This window comes from Oreochromis aureus, linkage group 1, assembly GCF_013358895.1.
Source record: "Oreochromis aureus strain Israel breed Guangdong linkage group 1, ZZ_aureus, whole genome shotgun sequence".
NCBI lineage: Eukaryota > Metazoa > Chordata > Actinopteri > Cichliformes > Cichlidae > Oreochromis > Oreochromis aureus.
In genome coordinates this window covers 14,896,361-14,917,402 of record NC_052942.1, presented here as the reverse complement: position 1 = coordinate 14,917,402, position 21,042 = coordinate 14,896,361, and the positions used below count along the sequence as shown (strand labels likewise).

At 39.9% G+C, this 21,042-nt stretch overlaps 1 pseudogene; it reads left to right on the top strand.

The window, feature by feature from the left end:
* Positions 1-1,111: 1,111 nt before the first annotated feature.
* LOC120438256 lies at positions 1,112-15,550 on the top strand (annotated as a pseudogene).
* Positions 15,551-21,042: the final 5,492 nt, after the last annotated feature.

Here is a 21,042-nt window from a genome sequence, read left to right as displayed (position 1 = left end):
ACCACAGGAAGACTCTAGTATTTTCTAACAGTCCAACTTGTAAAAACCAGTGTTTGTGCTCAACCCGTTCTCACTGGAAATTGTAAATGTGGCATGTCAGGGGTGAACAACTCCAGGCCTCGAGGGCCAGTGTCCTGCAGGTTTTAGATGTCCTTGATCCAACACAGCTGATTTAAATGGCTTAATGACCTCCTCAACATGTCTAGAAGTTCTCCAGAGGCCTGGTAATGAACTCATCATTTGATTCAGGTGTGTTGACCCAGGGTGAGATCTAAAACCTGCAGGATACCGGCCCTCGAGGCCTGGAGATGCCCACCCTGTGATATGTGGTGAGATCACTATAACGCTACCAGCGTTAACGGGCTTCAGGATCGCTGTCTGACTACAAAAACAAAATGATACTGTTTTGTATGAAAATCGTCACACTAAAGCGGCTTAGAAACACTGAAGTAGGTTTTTACAGGTGCTTTCTCAGTCCAATCTGAAGTTTCAGGAGAGGCTGGATGATTCAACAATAGGGTTCAAACATCAGTAAACTTAAAAGGAAAAATCCATCCTTTGAAACGGCGAAGTCCTGACCTTAACCCTGGGGAAATGCTGTGGCATGAGCTTAAGTGCAAGTGTGGCTGGGTGGGGATTTTTCCAGGCTGCCCCCAAATAGGGCAGCAAGGTGGCACGGTGGTTAGCACTGTTGCCGCACAGCAAGAAGGTCCTGAGTTCAATTCCACCATCAGGCTGGGGTCTTTCTGTGTGGAGTTTGCATGTTCTCCCGTGTTTTGCGTGGGTTCCCTCTGGGTACTCCGGCTTCCTCCCACCGTCCAAAGACATGTAGTTTGAGGGGATAGGTTAATTGGATAATCCAAATTGTCACTAGGTGTGAATGTGAGTGTGAATGGTTGTCTGTCCCTGTGTGTTGGCCCTGCGACAGACTGGCGACCTGTCCAGGGTGTACCCGCCTCTCCCCTATGACAGCTGGGATAGGCTCCAGCGCCCCCGCGACCCTGGAAAGGATAAGCGAATGGATGGATGGATGGATGGATGCCCCAAATAAAGGCGCTCTCTTGTCATAACTAGGATGAAAACCAGACTATTTTGAGTAAATGTATGTTTTTCTCAGGAGGACAAAGTTAAAATACACACATCCGCTTTCAGGCCGAAATCTCTTCTCATACTTGGATAACAAGCTAATTAAACTGCATCTGAAAACTTAAAACGCTGTCAAAGGAAAAACAACTTCTCACTCGTGAAAAACCGGCCCCTCCCGGGTTGAGGTTTCACTCCACCTGATGCCTCCGCCTCTTCTGTGAGCTCTCCTTCTGCACCAGTAGCTCCTGTTGCATGTAGAGCTGCTCCGGAAGCGCACCAGAGTCCTCATATCGACCTGTTTTTACCCTCAAATCGATTTCATAAGCTATTAAGGGAATATAGAGCGCAACCGTATTTTATTATTATTGGTATGAATGAACTGCATGACCCTGTCGCGCGGATAAGAGCTACAGGTAGGTTTGAACTGATGATTTTTGCCAAACAAACACCTCGTTGGAACACGATGCTGTCCTAAAAGGTAACGCACAGTAAGACTATGAGAAGCATTTTTGTTTTATTTTGGTATGATTTGACTCGATTAACTAGCAGGATAATTCTTACTGTCGCTTTTTTGTATTGTATTTTATTTTTGTAAGTTGAAGCCAATCCTGCACTGTGAATACATTGAAGGCAACATGATAATCGAGTACTGCTTTAACGATGTGTCTCTATAAAGGGAGCACCTTCTCATATCAATCAGTGTCATGTCACCAAATGCCACCAAACAGCTGTGGAAGAAGCGGCTAATGTGAGCCCTCCTGGACCCTCTCTGTTAGCCATCATGGGATGTGGCACCTCTGTCGCCACAGAAAAGCAAGGGGAAACGCTGGAGCAAGGTAAGCATGTGTAGGTGGTTTAATGCTGGAGTACACCGGATATTGGGATTTTATTGCCCCCCCTGTCCCCAGAGAGATTTGTTCCTCCTGTGAAAGGTGGGGAAAAACCCACATGCAAAGACGTCACACACACAAAACAGCCCTAGGGTGTTAAACACTAATTGGAAAGCAAAGCTCATGTGATGTAAAACAGCATATGTATTCGTGCTGTGTAATACTGGAAATTTTGGTATAGATCCGATACTAAGTAAATGCACTGCCAATGTTACCAATACCGATACTTTTAAATTATAAAGACAGCTTATGTAGGGAAAAGCGGCAACTTAGCAAATGATTAACATAATTCAGTGAGCTACATACTGAACAAAGAAGATGAAAGCAAAGTATCGATCCCATCGCGCTTGTACCAATACCGATACCAGTGATAATATCGATATTTTTTAATGGATCCACCCACCTCTACTGTTTCTGGGCCCTTACAGAGACTTTGATTTCCCGTTACTCGAGTACAAGATAGTTTAATAAATGATTACACATCAGGCACATACAGTTGCCCCTTATTAAAAATGACTGCAGTCAGTTCACCTAAATTGCAGGGTGTACTCCAGGTGTTACTGCATGCTTGTGTTTATGCAAAGGCATTTTGTAATGCTAGTACTGCTACTACTATGCTTTAGTAAGTTACTAACCTGTTCTGCTGCAGCGAGTTGATGATAGTTATTTTTTTGCTGCAGTAAATGTGCCTCTGATTTTGACAGATGATGCTTTCCCTCCTTTGCAGTCTGTCTTTTCTTCTCTTTAATGAGTGCTGCTGCTCCCAGAAGCTTGTTTAATTTGCTTAGTTTTCCCAATCCCACTGTTGCACACGACCTCCCTTGTGTCTTGTTATCTCTCATACCGTGTGTGTGTCTGTATATGCTCATTTGCACACAGTTTTATTCAATTACGCGTTTCACGTTTTCTCGCTGAATTGTAGTTTTCCCTTCATGCAGATGAACCAGTTAAGACTCCCAGCCCGGCTCTGAGTAAGACCCCGCTCATCCTTAACCGTCAGGCTTTTACTTATGTGGCATGTATATCTGTGTTTGTGTGCTTGTCTGTCTGCAATTTTACATTTTGCAAGAGTAACGGAGGGTTCCTGTGGCCTGTGGAGTTCTGCAGAACTAAAAGATGGGATGTTTGCTTTGAGTGTGCTGGTGGAGATGTATAGGGAGGTCAGAAGGAGCTTCACTTGTCTTTGTGGATCTAGAGAGTATGAGGAAATAAGGAGTGGCAGAGAAGTATGTTAGGGTGGTGGAGGAAGCATATGAGGATGGTGAGATGTGGAGTAGGAGTGACACAAGGGTTCAAGGTAGGGTTGGGATTTTATCAGCGGTCAGCTCTGAGCCCCTTTTGTTCGGTGGTGATGGACAGCTTGAGAGATGAAGGTCAGGCAGGAGTCTCCATGCACTATGATGTTCGCTGACATTATGATCTGTAATGAGAGGAGGGAACAGGTGGAGCCTGGAGCAATGGAGGTATGCACTGGAGAGAAGAGGAGGGAAGTCGGTAGAAGCAAGACAGTACGTGTGTTAATGAGAGGAAGAAAGGTGTAACAGTGAAGCTGCAAAGAGTACAGGTAGTAAAGATGCACGAGTTTAAATATTTGGGTTCAGCCATGCATGCAGAGCAATGGACAGCGCACAATGTCAGGAGTGATTTGTGGCCTGCTATGATGTATGGTTTGGAGACGGTGCTGCTGACAAAATGACAGGAGGTGGAACTGGAGTTGGCAAAGCTGAAGATGCTAAAAGTTTTAATACGAGTGACAAGAATGGACATGATTAGAAATGAGTACATCAGAGGGACAGCTCAGGTTGAGTAGAGACAAAGTTAGAGGCGAGGATGAGACAGTTCAGACATGTTCATAGGAGGGATGGTGGATGTATTGGATAAAGTTGAGTATGGAGCTGCCAGGCAGTAGGAAAGAGGAAGACCACAGAAGGGTCATGTATGTAGTGAAGGAGGACATCCAGAGGGTTGGTGTCACAGAGGACGATGCTAGGGATGGGGTGAGATGGAGATGGCCGAAAAAAGACGTTTTAAACATTTTCATCTGTTTTCATCTTTGTTTGCTACTACATACACTCACTGGGCACTTTATTAGGTACACCTTTTGCCCTCAGAACTGTCTTAGTTCTTCATGCCATAGATTTGACAAGGTGCTGGAAACATTCCTCAGAGATTTGATCCATACTGAGATGATAGCATCACATAGTACCTGCAGATTCATCTGCTACACATCCATGATGTGACTTTTCTGTTCCACCACATCCCGTGGGAGCTGTGATTTGAGCATTGTGGCATGGTGCGTTGTCTTCCTGGAAGAAGCCATCACAAGGGTACAAATTTTAGCCCTACAATCTGAATGTTTCAGCATGAAGCATGTTGCTATCATACAATTTTTGTGATCCTTGAATTGTAGCCTCAGTTTCCTGTTCCTAACTGACAGGAATGCCACCTGTAGCCCGTCTGTTTCAGAGATTGTAACCAGTGGTTATTTGAGGTACTGTTGCCATCCTATCAGCTCAAAGCAGTCTGGCCATTCTCCTCTGAGCTCTGGCATCACCCAGAGATCAGCAGTTTGTCACTAACAACCATGCCATGTTACTTACATCACCTTTCTTCTCTATTCTGATGCTCAGTTTGAACTTCATCAGGTCATCTTGACCTAAATGAACTGAGTTGCTGCTATTTAATTGGCTAATTAGATATTTGTGTTGATGATCAGTTGAACAGGTGTAGCTAAAAGAGTGCCTAGTGAGTGTATTTTCTCACATGTTGAGCCTGTAAATTTAAAAAATACAACATTTTGTTGCAGCTATGAAGGCAGCTGTTTTGATCCAGCGATGGTACCGGCGCTACATGGCCCGTCTTGAGATGAGACGCAGGTACACCTGGAACATTTTTCAGTCTATTGAATACGCCGGGGAACAAGACCAGCTACAGGTGTCTCTCACTACAGGCATCTATTTTGCAAATTTCAGAAGTATCATAAAGCTTAAACATGTGTTTCTTTTTGTTTTTTCAGCTCTCTAGTTTCTTCACTTTCATGCTGGACAACTTCACTCAGCTGAATGGGAATGGGCCAGGTTAGGGGAGAAAATTCTAATATCTACAGCGTAAAAGGGTGTATTATTATTATTACTTTCACTATCATCATCATCATCATTATTATTATTATTATTATTATTATTATTATTATTATTATTATTATTTTGCATGTCTAAAACTTAGATTTTTGCCTTTAATATTTGGAACTGCTGAAGTAATGTTTGCTTCCTTTTGGAGTAAAATATCACACTGTAGCAGCTAAATAAATGTGCCTAATTTTAAGAAACATTAGTTTTCTTATCAGTTGGTGTTTAATGATTGTTCTTTTTAACTTTTCCAACACCCCCATTGCTTAAATTAACACCATTTTGTTTGTTATGCCACTGTACTTTAGATATTTTGATCTAGACGAGGAAACCCATTGCGTATACCCCGTTGCTTAGCAACTACTGTGAATGTGGAGGCCAATGTGTCAGTGTGGTGCGCTGAAACAGCTGTGGCTTAAGTGTGTATTGACCCGCTCTTCCAGCTCAAAAGCATAATGCTTCATTGACAAGCTAATCCTCAGGGAAGCCCTTTTTGCTCATCATCTCCTGAACATCTTCTTCATGGGTTTTACATTAAGTCTACGTAAGGGATGCAAAGAGGCCAGACTCTGCTGTCTCGGTTTACTACGTACGGGATCTGTGTTTTTATATTTGTTTGTCAGAGACAATATAGAGGAAATAACACAATGGGAGAGGGAAATGGGCCTCTGGGTAGACGTCTGTCCCAGCACTGTTTGTTTGCATAATTTAGAGACTGTCAGGATTTGTTCTTATATTTGAAACATCATTGAGGTCTCAAATATGAGAAGAATATTTAGTATATTCTATATTACCTATATATGAGATTATAGTATAGCACCTGTATATGAGATTTGTGTAGTTTAAGACAACGAGAGAGAAGAAAAAAGCAACAATACACTCCCATTACAGACAAAATAGAAATTGTTGGTGACAAGCTTATCATTGATTAAGTCAGAAAAAGAAGAGCTGTGTGGTGGGTGGGTTGCAAAGCAGCTTGCAGATGTGCTGCAACTATAGTCATGTTAAAGCATGTTCAGAAGCGCCACCTAGAAAACATTTTGCACTGGGATGCTTAAAAGGGCATCAGCTAAGCCATCATCTCACGTGAGCTGGCATTAATAATTGATTGCTAGCTGAGGTTTTTAAGGGTTTATTTATTTTTTTTCATATAACCAAATATTGCACATTCCTGTTTTGGATTTAAAGGATGTAAAGGTGAGGATAGAGGAAAAGGTACAGGATACATACCATTTACTAATTTTTTTTCTTGACAAAGATAAGATTTCATGTTTGTGGACATCTAGCTTTCATTTTAAATAAATTATATAATATGTAAATTGCGTTTCAGACTTGATCTCCCAGCTGCTGGATCCAGTGGTCGACCCATGGTTAGACAGAGAAACCTGCTACAACTTGATCCATGTTCCAGAGTCCTACACCGGACCTAGACTGTCGTTTCCTCTCTCCGTCGCTGATACAAATGCACTCCTGAGTGCTTTTAAGGATCAGCAGGTACCAAATATGAGCCTTTCACTTTGTCTCTTAAACATCTGATTGTCTGCTGGTTTAGATTTGGGGTGCTCACTGCTTTTTTTCCACACAGACTCTCCATGCCAGATATGTTCTCCAGCTGCTGTATGAGACCAAAAAGCTCCTCAAACAGATGCCAAACATAGTCCACTTGTCGACATCCTACTACAAAGAGATCACTATATGTGGTGGGTCTCAGTGTCTCTTGTTAATTTAAGCTTCAAAATTATAAGTTTTCAGGACCACAAAAAATTAAAAAAAAAAAAATATTTTAATCTCATTGTAGCCTATGCTACACTGCAGTGAAGCACAGACCAAATGAATGATCTCCATAGTTTTTAAATGATAGATGATGCCTTGTTGTTGTTTAAATACAGTTGATTGTATCTTACTGGCAGCTTCCCAAGAAAGGTAAGTCCTACTTATTTGCACACTGATCAGCCACTTGACTCCTCTTGCACAGCTTTCCTCCTCCTACCTTTGCATGTCATTAAACTCAAGAATACTTGAGTAACAAAAATGAAAAAACACACACTCATAAGGCTGAGGTGGAGCAATCCTTATGATTAGGGAGTTTTAGACCACTTCTGTAAACCCATAAAGCAACAGGACTTCAGTTTCTTGATTGCAGTGACTTTTTTTTTTTTTTGTACAGGTGATCTGCATGGGCGACTCGATGACTTACTACTTATATTTTATAAGGTAAGGCTGCCCGTACAACAGCTTTCTTAAGCATCATTCGTGCATCATCTACCTCACAGCAATATCAGATTTCATGTAGATTTTTTATAAACAAAAGACTGAACCCTCTGCAGTTAAATCCTAAGCAGTCGCTATATGTAATTTTTATTTTTTAATAAATTTTTCTGCCCATCAGAGAGCAAAGAACAACTAACTGACATGCGTCACGAAACTACTCACATATTTATGTCCATTAGTCATTCTTTAGACTGTAGGTCATTGCAGGGGGGTTGTCTATGACGACAAACCTCAGATGGTTAAATAAGTAAAAGCTGAAGATCTGACTGTTTTTGTTTTTCTCAGAATGGCCTTCCCTCTGCAGAGACACCGTACGTGTTTAATGGGGACTTTGTGGACCGTGGAAAAAAGTCAGTTGAAGTGGTTATCCTGCTGTTTGCCTTCCTTTTGCTTTACCCAGACTACATGCACCTGAACCGAGGAAACCATGAAGACCACATAATGAACCTCAGGCAAGTTTGGAAAAGGGTGAAGTGAAAAATATTTACCTGTCTAGGTTCACCATGAACACGAGGAGAATAGAGTATCAGGGTTTAAAGGTATGTTGTTTTTTTTTTTTTTTCAGATACGGGTTCACAAAGGAAGTCATGCAGAAGTACAAGGTAAAGTCCAAATACATGCCGTCAGTCTGATTTTTTTTTTTTTTATGTCCACAACTCAGTAAGCACTTTGCAGCTTGGTGACTGTCACAGCTGATTTTTTTAAAATTACTGTTCTCGCCTGTTTGCAGACTCATGGCAGTGAGATCCTTCAGCTGTTTCAGGATGTTTTCAGCCTCCTGCCCATCGCAACAGTTATAGACGGAAAGATTCTGATCGTTCACGGAGGAATTTCACGGAGGAATTTCAGACCAGACTGATCTGGACTTCCTGAGCTCCATAGAGACACAAATAAATGCTTATAGGAAATCTATATTACTGGAAGATATAGGTTTCATATTACACTGTAATATGAAACCTATATCTTATTATGCCGCATATAAATAAGTCAGTGGAATCAATCAGCTGTGGCCACCAGGGGTCAGAAAAACAACTTTTTACAACAATTACATGCGGACACACTCATACCCACCACATATCAATGTAGCTGTGTGCAGCATGAAAAAGTGGTTTGTAGTTTTATCCAGCAACAGGAGGCAGATTCCTGAGACGCATATCGAGACATGTTGTAGAGTTGGTTCAGCAGCTTCTCAGTAACAACTGCAAGGCTTAGTTATTGACAAGTTATTAGAGTAGCTTCTTTCTAGGTCTGCTACTGTTTGAATAGGGGTTAAAATGGGATTTGGCAGGTGGGGAGACCCTAAGGTTGGGTGTCGGAGTGCGGTGTGGGAAAAGGCATCACTTTCCCTACTTCTCAGTAGGGGTGGCTGTGGCTCAGGCGGTGAAATGGGATTTCTACCCACTGGAAAGCAGTGATGGGAATAACGGCGTTACAAGTAACGGCGTTACTTTTTTCAGTAACGAGTAATCTAACTAATTACTATTCCTATCGTTACAACGGCGTTACAGTTACTAACAAGGTAACGCGGTCCGTTACTATTTTTCAACAAACAGACGGTTGAAGCTGTGTTCAGTTTACCGCATCTTATATCAGCTGCACGGAAGTAGCTGTAAGTAATCTGGACGCTACAGCTTTAAGCAGCTGCGCGCTCCCGCGGACGGTAATCACGATCACTGTCTAGCACAACACCTGGAGCTAAGGAGGCAAAACAATCGCATGTGTGCTGCTGTTTGACTGAGGAAGAATAAAGTAATCGTGGTAAGTCAATCACATGACCACTTAAAGACAAAGCAACAAGGTGCCAGTTTTTAAATTGTGTCGATAGGCCGCGTAAAACCAGAGTCATGATAAACAAGATATACGCGGCGTTTTTTCCTCAATAGTTTCGCCACGTTAGCGCTAGCAAGCACTCTCTGCTTATGAGCAAAAAAAAAACAAAAAAAAAAAAAAGTTTTAGGAGTGACGAGAGAGAAGAGAGAGAGAGAGAGAGAGAGAGAGAGAGAGAGAGAGAGAGAGAGCAGGAAAAGAGAGAGAGAGTTTTGAGATGTGAGATTTGTGACGTTTAGCGTGTTTGGAGTGTGTAGTTAATGTGTTGTCTTGTGTAGTTAGTGTGTAGTGTTGTGGATAGTTTTGTGTTGTGTGTCAGAACAATGAGGCGACTGCTGTCTCCAGGTAGAAACAGCAGTGATACACCTGCTGCTGTCAGACCTGCAGGTATCAGGCTGTGATGTTCTCCTTTATAGTGGACAGAAATGATTTTTTTGGAGTGGCACAAATAATTTGTGGCATCTTATTGAAGAACAGCTGATTGTTCTGTAAATAGTTTGAAATGGTTATTTAAAAAAAGGGTAAAAGGTAAATGGATGCAAATAACTTTGTTGTTTGCAAAACTTGTGCATAGGATTTTAAAATTGACAATTAATATTTGCATTTGAAGTTATGAAATATGATTCATTAAACATGTTTATGGTTGTTACAGTAAAAATATAACTTTTTCTACTGTGATTTTATGTTTTTTGTCTGATTTTAGATCAATTCTGGTTATACAGTATGACAAAATGAGAACATAACTGTAAATTCAGGCACGTGAGGTTGTGCTAAAAAGAATGATACCAAACAAGGCAAAGCAAATAGTTTTTAAAGTTAAAATGTGGAGAGAAAATCAAGAGTAGTAAAAAATGGCCAATTATACCCTGGACGCCAGGGGTTAAACGTTCTTTGTTTTTTTTTTTTTAGTAACGCAATAGTTACTTTTCCAAGTAATTAATTACTTTTAGAATATTGTAACTCAGTTACTAACTCAGTTACTTTTTTGAAGAAGTAACTAGTAACTATAATTGAATTACTATTTCAAAGTAACTTGCCCAACACTGCTGGAAAGGTAGCGGATTGATCCCGGACTCCTCCGGTCTGTGTGCTGAAGCATCCTTAAGCAAGATGCTAAACCCTGAGTAGTGTGATTCTGTGTACGATGTGTATGTTAGAAATCAGTCACATAAGCTCTAGTTAAATTTTATTTGTATGCAGCCTATAATCAGCTGGCTTCTGCTGCTGCTCCAATATTCACTGCTCCTTGTGGATTTAGCCAGCTGAATTCATTAAGATCTAAGCAGATGTTCTTGAGCTGGTTGGCTGATTTCCAACCCCTAGACAACATAAAGCTGGTAAAAAGTAAAAGTAAAAAAAAAAGTAAATTGGTGAGTGATTCTAATCAACACCATAAATCTGGTGTCCTTGATGTAACCGAACACTGAAAACAAAAGCAAAGTGTGCTTTGCAGTCCAACACAGAGCATCATTGTAAACATCACCTGTTTGTGTGTTTGTTAAACTGTTTGAAAAGTTGCATTTGAAATTCCCTGCATGATTACTCTGTTTATGCTCACTCATCCTCTATAGCGCTGATTAGATTCTGAATTAGGCCATCATGAACAAACTTTATTCACATCTGCGCCTTGAACACATCACAGAGATGAGAGGTAAAAAGGGATGTGTTGATGGTGTAAGCAGACACGTTTAATTGCTCATTAATCTAAAGCGCCGCAATGCCTTTCCAGACATTTCCAGCCCACTTCAACCCCAGTTTGTGGGCTTTTATTATGGTATCAATCTGCATTCAAGATTGCTACTCCAAGTCCAATTAATGGACTCCTGCTTGATAAAAAACAAAAATATTTAGCCTGACAAATTTTGAAGGTTTCTGCGACACTGCAGTGTTTCACACTAGGATTAGCTGAATAATGAAGCAGCAAACCGGAGGCCAGGTTTCCAGCAGAGGGGTTAAAAAACAGGGACTCATGCACAGGGATTAAGAGAAACCGTTTGTTTTGCAGGACCCATACAGAGTAGTTTGACTTTGCTTCACTGTTTGGTGCTCTGGTGACATTCACTAAGTTTCAGTTTCACAGAGCTTTTCTTCTGGCATGAGTGTCTCAGACAATTGCAAAAAGATGTTTAAATGCTTCTAATATGGCAACCTTCAACACTCTGTCCTGTACCTATGCTATTTTATTGTTTTTTACTATTATTATTTTTATTTTGAATGATGGTTTTGAAAGAAAATGACACAAAAATAAAATTGTATTTGAATAAATTATTGCATTTATTCTCTTAAAATGCAGAAAGCACAGAGCATGAATGGTCATCACAGGTATCTCAGACTGCTTTAATATGTGTGAAAGTTATCATTAAGGTGGATTTTATAGATTAATTTGTTTATTTTTTACATTAAAATACTCATTTACTGCTTGCTAAGCACTGCACTAAAGATGTGTATATACTTTTTTTCCACCCTTTTTTTTTATGTTCCTTTTCTGTCTTCACGTTTTGCTGTTTGTCAGCATGTTGTTTCCACCTCACTGCTACCTCCCATTCCTTCCTCTTGTAGGTGAAATCTGCCCTGAGATTTCCCAGGTGCAGTTTGGAGCACCTGGACATCAGTCAGTCCTGCAGACAGACCAAAAGAACAAGATCCACAGACAGCTCTCGTCCCAGCAGCAGTCGCAGTCAAAACAAGAACCAAAGGACACCCAACACGAGGTGTGACCGCAGCCCACAGACACTCACATGTGTTATGTAGTAAGGTCAGTGTGCAGTTAGCTCCTGTTAACAGCTACAGGGCCTCTTTTCTACCGCCGTTTGTTTTTTCTCTAGGAAGAAGCGATGCAGGCTCAGCCGACAAGACAGCGCCGCCTCCACCTCTTCCTCCTCCTCGTCTTCCTCGTCTTCCTCTTCACTCTGCTCTCCTCGAACCCCATCCTGCCTCTCCCGCATGCTTTTCCATCTTCTCCTTGCATGCCTTACTCTGTTAACGTCCTCCAAGTGCCTTTCCTGGACTCTCTGTCCTCCATTCCCCTCCCGTCACCTTCGCAGCATGAGCAGGAATGGAAGCAGGTGAGAGGAGCAGAGAACACATTAATATTGTTTAATAATCGGCTCATTTGATGAGGTCCTTCTTTGTCTTGGTCAACACTTTTATCTGCTTTACTCTGGAGCAGATAGTGGATATATTGTGGAGTGACCCTAAAATCCAAGATGGCTGCAGTCCCAACACCTTTAGAGGTGGAGGCTGCTACTTTGGCCCTGACGTCACCCAGAGACTACTGCTCCAACACGGACTCCAGCTGCTCATCCGCTCGCATGAGTGCAAACAAGAAGGATACGAGTTCTGTCACAATGGAAAGGTAGACAAGGTGCAATCATTTCATTTAAAAGTGTCACTAACACTTTAAAATACAGCCAAGACTAAGGGCTTAATATCCCTGTAATTAAATGGAATTTCACTGTAATTATAGTTACAGTTAAGTGTAGGTGCCCTTGGATAAGAGGATAATAAGTAATATTTTTACACAAAGAAATAATTATAATCTAAGCAAATATAAGTAGTCTGTAAATAATTCTAGGTAATGTGTAAGTAATTTTAAATAGCGCATGACGAGCTTTAAATTTTGTATGTAATTAAATTTAAGTAGTGCATAAGTGATTTTTTGTGCCTAAATTCTAGATATAATACAGGAAAGGAGATATAAATTACACCCTAAGTCATTTTAAGTAATTCTAAAGTAATTTTGTACTGCATCATTTCTTTGTAATTTTGCAGAAAAACAAACAATTTTTTCCCATCTTACATTGTAGAATTTAGGGGAACCAGCCGTGTTATGGAGTGGCTCCATCATACGGTCACATAGGCCTGAGAATTTTGATGGTATTTATCTTTTCCTTGTAAGTCGTTAAGCCGGAACAGTCATTTCATTTATTTTGGCAAAGTAAAAGGACAGTTGATTAATAAAACATTCATCATGAACATCAACATAATGAATATTAAGTAATGTTGTAAAAAGCTGAGATTAATCAATTTCATAATACCACCCACACCATGGAAAATACTGCATATTTACGATGTAAGATGAGGTAATATTGTTTGTTTTTCAGATAAATTACCAGGAAATTGCACAGTACTTAAATTTATTTGACTTGTTACCTCTTATTCTAGTGTGCTTACCTTTAAGTATTTGAAGGTAAATATATTTCAAATGAAGTACATTGCCTTGTTGAGACTATTTGCATATTATAGGTGATCACCATCTTCTCTGCGTCCAATTATTACGAGGAGGAAGCAACCGAGGAGCCTATGTCAAACTGGGGCGAGAGCTGGTGCCTCGCTTCTACCAGTACCAAGTCAGCGGACCACTCAGCAAACTTACACTGACACAGAGGTAACACGGGTGTCTGGTGTGTCTGTGTGAACTGTGGGGCCGATGAAGCAATGCTCAGGGTAGTAGCACTGAAACTAATCATGGCAAAATCATTTGCATAATTTTATAATTCTATTAAATGTGTAAGAAAGGTTCGTTTGTGTGTAAGAAAGGTTCGTTTGTGTCTGCAGAGTGCGAGCCGCTGAGGGCTCTGCTCTCAGAGCCTTAAAGGAGAAGCTGTTCGCTCACCGCTCCGAGCTGATGGTCGGCTTCCAGCAGTACGACCAGAATAACACAGGTGCTCTCTTCTCACTCCATTTTCTTATAAATTTCATGTTGTTTTAATGTTCAGGTTTGATTCCCAGGCTGACATGTAGAGTTTCTACATTTGCACACGCCTTGCTTCAGGTCGTGTGTCGGTCTCTGCGAGTGGGCTCTGGTTCTGGAGTCTGTACTGAGACTGGACCTGCCGTGGAGGACGCTTCGTCCACACTTAGCCCGTCTGGCACCAGATGGCAGCCTGGAGTATCAGTCCTGCTTCGAGGATATGGGACCAGGCATTCCCCTGCCGCAGGTCAGAAACGAAGGGTAGAAAGGAAAGCGCGTACATTCGCTCGAGTACTGAGCTTAAAGGAAAAAAGAGATGAAGGAAAACCGTTAAAGTTCACTGTTTTCATCTGAAGTTATACGCCTAATATAAACATCCCTTTGTCTTATTATACAATACTCCAGTCACAAACATCCAGATTATTGAAAGGCTAATTACCTCTTCACAGTATTTTTTTACATAGCAGTTCTTTCTCATTTGCACTTTTAAAACAGTCCATTTTACTCCTGATCCTGTTCTTTTGTCTACAATGTTGAACTTGTATCTGCGAGGAGGATTCTGCCCCTAGTGGTACAGTTACTTCTAGCATCGCAGTACATGTTCTTGCACTGCTGCTGTTAAACACAGCTGGTAGCACTCCTGTTTTTTTTTCTTTCAGGTCACTCCAAATTTGGCGAAACTCTGTTCAGATACAGGACAGACATTGAGATAATATTCAACATCATAGACAAAGATCATTCAGGTAAATAAAAAGCCAAAAATATTTTTCGAGATAATGTTTCAAATAAGCCAAAACTGACTTGTACGTGAGTGATGTTTGTTTTAACCTGTAGGTCTAATTTCCATTGAGGAGTTTCGTCAAACTTGGCGTCTTTTTAGCGCTCACTTGGGGTTGCCATCGACGACAGTGCCATTGATGACCTGGCCCGGAGTATTGACTTTAATAAGGATGGCAGTATAGACTTCACTGAGTTCCTAGAGGCATTTAGAGTGGTACACAAACTGGACAGCAAAGATCAGCAACTGCATGATGAAAAGATGGATGGAGAGAAGAGGACAGGCTGAATACTAAACTGTGGAAGTACCGATGTAGGGTACTGTAGGATATAACAAAGAATACTTGAAGACCATACCACTGGAAGTGATTAGGTCATGATTCATTGGCAGATTTCTCGATTGTGGTGTGTGGGTTAAGGTTAGGAGGGGTATGGCTCCGGGAATGCCAATATCTAAGGCTGATTTAAATAAAGTGATATATCTCAAATTTTATTATGTCTTTTATTGCACCACCAGCTTTTTAGAGGGGCTGACTGTGGAAAAAAAAACGTCTTAACAACTGCTGGCTCTAGTAAAATGAATATTTCAAAGAACAGCACAATAGAGTGAAAAACCTTTACAGTGAGCTGATTAAAAAAATCAGCTACAAAATCAGAAGAAGCTCTCGAGGCGTTGTGTACTTCAGGCACTGTTTGATTTACTTTTATTCATTTTCTTCCACAGAAATTGAACTGAAAAATATGGTGCGATTGAAAAAGCTTGTACAGCTGTGCCTAATAAAGTTGACTGAATGTAGGTTTACAAGTATTGGTGTAAAAAAGACTTCCTTTTTTTTTCTTAATAAAATAAAAATAATATTTGTGTGTGTGTGTGAGTGTGGACAAGTGTCTAAGACAGACTGAATGTTCAACTCTGTTTGGCTCAAAGCTGGTAGAAAGTTCAGCTGTTGAACTTTAATCCGCGTGCTCAATAAATACATTTAGAGAGCGAGGAAGAAGTCCCTGGGATTTTCAAAGTAAAAGCCCACTGAATGCACTATGGAAAAATGTCTGAACCTTTTTGTGTTGACTGTCACATCAATTTAAAATATTTCTAAAGTACCCAAAGTGCTTTGGAGAGAGGCACATTTACATTCCAGGTCTCCAAAGAACAAAAACAAAATACACAAGAAGCTGAAAGATGTGTTTTGTTGTATTAAATAATTATTGTTGAAAGTAAAACCCACTAAAATGTTTTCAGAATTTGCAAATTGATGATGATCATTCATGTCATAAATCATGACACACTGTTCTTCCCCCACACAAGGTTCTGTTATAAGTTAAAGGTCTTGTTATTGGCATTATTGGCTGTTTTTATGTGGTGTGGTATCAATACTACATTTTCAGTAACACACAGCACTAATTAGAAAGTCTGGATGGTCACTCTAGAGCAGGCCTCAGAGATTTCAAATCTCCACTGATGTATTAAATAATACACATTTGACTGGATTGATAATACCCCAGGGACCAGGTGATAAAAGGAACCGAGATGTCTGGACTGTGGTACTTATGTTACTGCATTAAAGTGGACGGATTATAACCACCTTTTCTGAAAGGTTTTGGCTGTGGATGGGCATGCACAGAATTATATTACTTCTAATTCCTGACCTTGCTCCCTGTCACTTGTAGAAAATGGATGTGAACTTGTTGACGTCACCTTTGAAATGTTTTCCTGCGAGTGTCTTAAGGTTAACCAACGCAGCAGCACTTTAGATTATATTTAGCAAGAAAACAAAAAGCTGAAGAGAGAGCATGTTGAGTACACTGGAAAGATTTGGGACTTTGCTGAGCACAAGGCCCAAAACATGAAGCTCTGATGGGCGAGTAGTTTGTGTCTCTATGAGGGATTGGAACATTGTTACTGCCTACATGTTTAAATTATTCACTCATGCTCACTGGAATGACACTGGCTCCTGGCTATGTCACACCTCACTGGAGTTCAAAGGACCAAATGTCCCACACCCCAAATTTAGATTAAGACAGATTTAATAGTGTCCACGTGTAATAAATTAGCAGGTTTCATTGTTCACCTTCAAGACTCATATTTGTCAATATTGTTAGAGTAAGAAAAAAACAGTTGTTTTACTTGCTACAATGTCCTTATTTGTTTGATTAACAGACTATTTTTGGCTGGGCTCCTCCAAAGCAACCTTATAAATTTATGATACGAACATTTTAAAACAATTTGTGTTTCAGTGTTGTGTTTTTTTTCTAATGGTTATGTTGTTGTTAAATGTCACCTTGGCACACTATAATACTATGTAAAAGTTATATGAGCGCTTTTAAGTAATCAGTATGATTTGATGATTTTTTTATGATTATTTCTTAAATTGTAAAATATAAATATCCAGCAGGAGATCCCTAAATTATTTGTCCAAAACTATAAGATGTTTAGTTAAATGTATTGTTGTCTCCGTCAGAGATGGAGAGTAGGCTTGAAACTGCTTTGGCATCATTTGTAAACACACATTTTCTCTTCATTTACTAGTTGGTCTAAATAACTATTGTTGGGTTTATCTAGGCACAAACCCGCTTGAACACGAGACACTCAATAACTGCACAACAAAACAAGGCAAGACAGAGCTCTTTTGTCTTTGTGGCTCGTGAGGGAAGTCAGCCCAGGCCTTCACCTGTCCTTAGCCAACTTCAACTGATTCCTTCGCTACAGCCCTTTATATTGTCAGCAAGCAATCATTCATGAATATGCAATTACAAATACACGTGACATTCTTAAGCAGTCATATCTGAACAACATCAGTGTCTGTATTCTGTGTGTGTAGGTGCATGTAGGTGTGTGTGTTTCCAGCCATACCATACATAGACATACGACCTTTCAATGAACTTAAACTGTGTGTATGAGGTATGCAGAAAAGCAGAAGTAAGTGTCTTGCTAAACTATAAAACAGGAACTTGCATGTCATATCTCAAATGAACATTTAAAGGTGTGAAGTCTTGCACCTCAAGAAACAGAACATGGTGCTTTCCAAATGTATAACATAGCTCGTCTCTGCACTAAGCTGCACTCTAAAGAAAGAAAGCACATTTTGTCAGCACAGACACAGATAAAGGAAAATTTAGAAGGTTGAAAATAAATCCTCTGACTGTCTGGCATTTTCTTCATAATGATAGCCATTAGAGGACACATAAAGGCAATGATTATATATCTATATATTTTAGCACAAATGACAATATAAGAAATATCAATTCTAACAACTATAATTATAGAAAAAATAAGGAGTGTGTATTTTTATCATCATCATTATAATTATAATTATAATTATAATAAATAATAATTATTATTACTTGCTTAAATTTGAAGCAATTATATGATAAAAGGAGATCGCTTGAACGCACCACGGTAATTTGACAGATTTTACATACAGTATTTGAAAGCAGCACAATTGTGTCGACACAGCAGCGTTCAACAGCATTTTAGAAGCAAACAACACACAAAAAAGCTAATGTTGGTGAAGAAGAACAGGGACACCGGCCATAGATCTTTTCAGATAGCTGTGACATGGGATTTGTAGTGTGATTATCAGACCAGTGCTTATCAGAGGATCTCTGCTAGCAGTTAGCGACAATTGAAAACCTTTACATCACAGTAGCACTGTTATGCTGCCATCTTTCGGGGAAATTATGTCATTACACCGATATGAGTTTGGGTATAGGTGGATTTTTTTTTTTTGCTCGTGAGTTTTTGCAAACAGAAATGTCCACGAGCTGCAGTGAGTTAACATTTTGCACAAATGTTATTCAAATCCCAGTGTTTGTTTGTTTTTTTTATCACATCTCAGGATTTTAGCCCCATGTCTTAACAACAACGTCCTGGTAACGTTTTTAGTGTTTATTTTAATTTTTATTTGAATCAAAATTAAAATTTTTACAAATGTTTTTAACTTTTTCTTGTTTTTTTTAATGTTTTACAAAATTTCAGTTATGAAGCACTTTGCAACTTTAAGAAAATAGCTATATGAATATAGCAATTTGTAATACAATATTTATATTTTCAATTAACGCTTTATCTGGCAAGGAATCATAAATAGTTACTTGATTTGCATCTTAACAATGACCTTTTTTAAGGAACGATAAAAGGTAACAGTCTTGTAATATCCTCCAGTAACTCTCTAGGGTTGTGAAATTTACCATGTGCAAGCATTTCAAGTTCCCAATAAAGGTTAAAAGCCGCAAAAACAGCAGTCTTAGTAGGTCTGAGATGGTCTGACTTATGTCTTATATTCAAATCGGCACAATGAATGTGATCTCATTAAGTGATAGGCCTGCATATGACTAGGACAATTTTGTAAGTCTCTAATAAAAGATGGGACTGTTTTGGAAAATGGATATGGTTCTAGACATGCACACTTTGAGTCTTAGATCTTTATGATGCCAAAATGCATCAGCAGCTACACTCCCCTGCTGTTCAATTCAATTTTATTTATATAACGCCAAATCACAACAACAGTTGCCTCGAGGCGCTGTTCAAACCTTCTGTTTGCTAAGAGCAGTTGCTCAAAAGGAAGTTGACTTGGAGGGTGATATAAAAGCTTGTTATAGAGAGTGAATGTGCACGGGTTGAACCAAAGTTCAGTACAAAGAATTACTGTCAAACATGAATCATGTAATCATGATCTAGTAGTCCATGAGGATTTTTATAGAGTTGGAAATTAGCACAATAATTCTCCCTTTATCTTTCATGTTGTTTTTTTTTTTTTTTTAGTTATATAAGTTCTTCTGTTATACAGAACTGACACCATAAACAATGAAGGCTATTCCAAGATGTGTTCCTATTCCCACTAAATATAAAGTTCTGGCCAGGCCCAAACCAGGACTCAGTGACACTGCTGACCTGGAGTTTTGCTGCTCGATGACCAGTGAACAGGGGTTGTTTTTCTTCCTCTCTAGATGGGCTCTTTCTGATTACACAACAGTGTGCACTGAGGCATGTTACAGCACCTCAGGGAAGCTTCTTAACATGTGTTATGTGTTTATGTCTGCTCCCTGATATCTCATAATCTTTGAAGGCTACCAGTGGACATAAACATATGCAAAGAAAGGGCAGATGTGCAGAAAATTGTTAGTGTGGGAAAACTGAAGAGGAAGCGAGCAAACATCTTTGCTATGGCGTGTTTGTTACAAACGACAACAGCAGGCAAGCATGGAGACACATCAATGAGATTTCAGATTCCAGTTTGATTCAGAGCAGCAAGGGACATGATCAGCTTTTATCTTCTGCTCTTCTCTTTTATCTCAGTGCAGGCTGTTTTTTCTAAGACTGTCCATGCACAAGTGTGTGTGTCTGTAGTTTATGGATGTATCTCTGTTTGCATTCTCTTCAAATTGTCTAAATAGTTTTGTCTAAACGTAGATTTAGTGTAGCTTGTGGATGGGGCTGCAGTGGTGTCAGCTGAGATGCTGCAACATGTTTTGGCTCTTTAAGTGTGGCTGCAATGAAGGCTAACTCATGACCAGGCCTGCTGTACAGGTGTGTGAGTGGCTGTGTGTATTTGTGCACTTGTGACTGTTTCTATCATTTATGTCAATGAACTGTTTGGATATGCTAACACTCCTGGGAGCTTCCACTGCCTGTGTCCTGCACACCACAGTCTTCAGATTGCAGATGGCCTCTGCCAAGGCTGCAGAACATTTGCTCGATATAATGTACTGAATTGACTATATTACTTTTACTCTGAGCACTGCTTCAATGCTGTTTTTCACCAAAGAATTACCTGTTTAAAACACTGACATTAGTACTGACTTCATGCACGCAGACTTTAAATAAGAGTCCCACATTAAAGCCTGGAGTTTGACAGCAGTTCAGGAGCTGCAGACTGTGCTGTGTCCATTCCTGTTCACCTTGTATCTCAGACTTTTAGTACAACTCTGGGTCATACCACCTGCAGAAATACTCTGATTATGCAGTGTTGAATGTAATAGTGTTGGGCAGGAGGAGTACAGAGCACTAGTGGATGATTTTGTGGTGTTGTCTTGGGAAAATCATCTGTTTCTGAATGTGAATTGGATCAGAGGACAACTGTGCGACCCGTTCCTGGGAAAGGATGTTGATGTGGGGAAGGAGTACAAGTCCAAGGGGGCTGTTGTGGTGAGCACAGCTGTGGACTAAATAAAGTATTTTTCATCTTATTTCATGATCATGTTATGCAAAAATTCAAACTGTAGACAACTGTGAGTTGGTTCAAAGCGATTGTAATTCACTTCTTGATAAAGTCACAGCACTGTGCAGAAGTGCTATTTTGCATCCAATGAGCCACACTGTCTTGTGATTTTTAAACTGGTCTTGAGAAATAGTTCTCCAGGCTTTCTTTTCATTCTT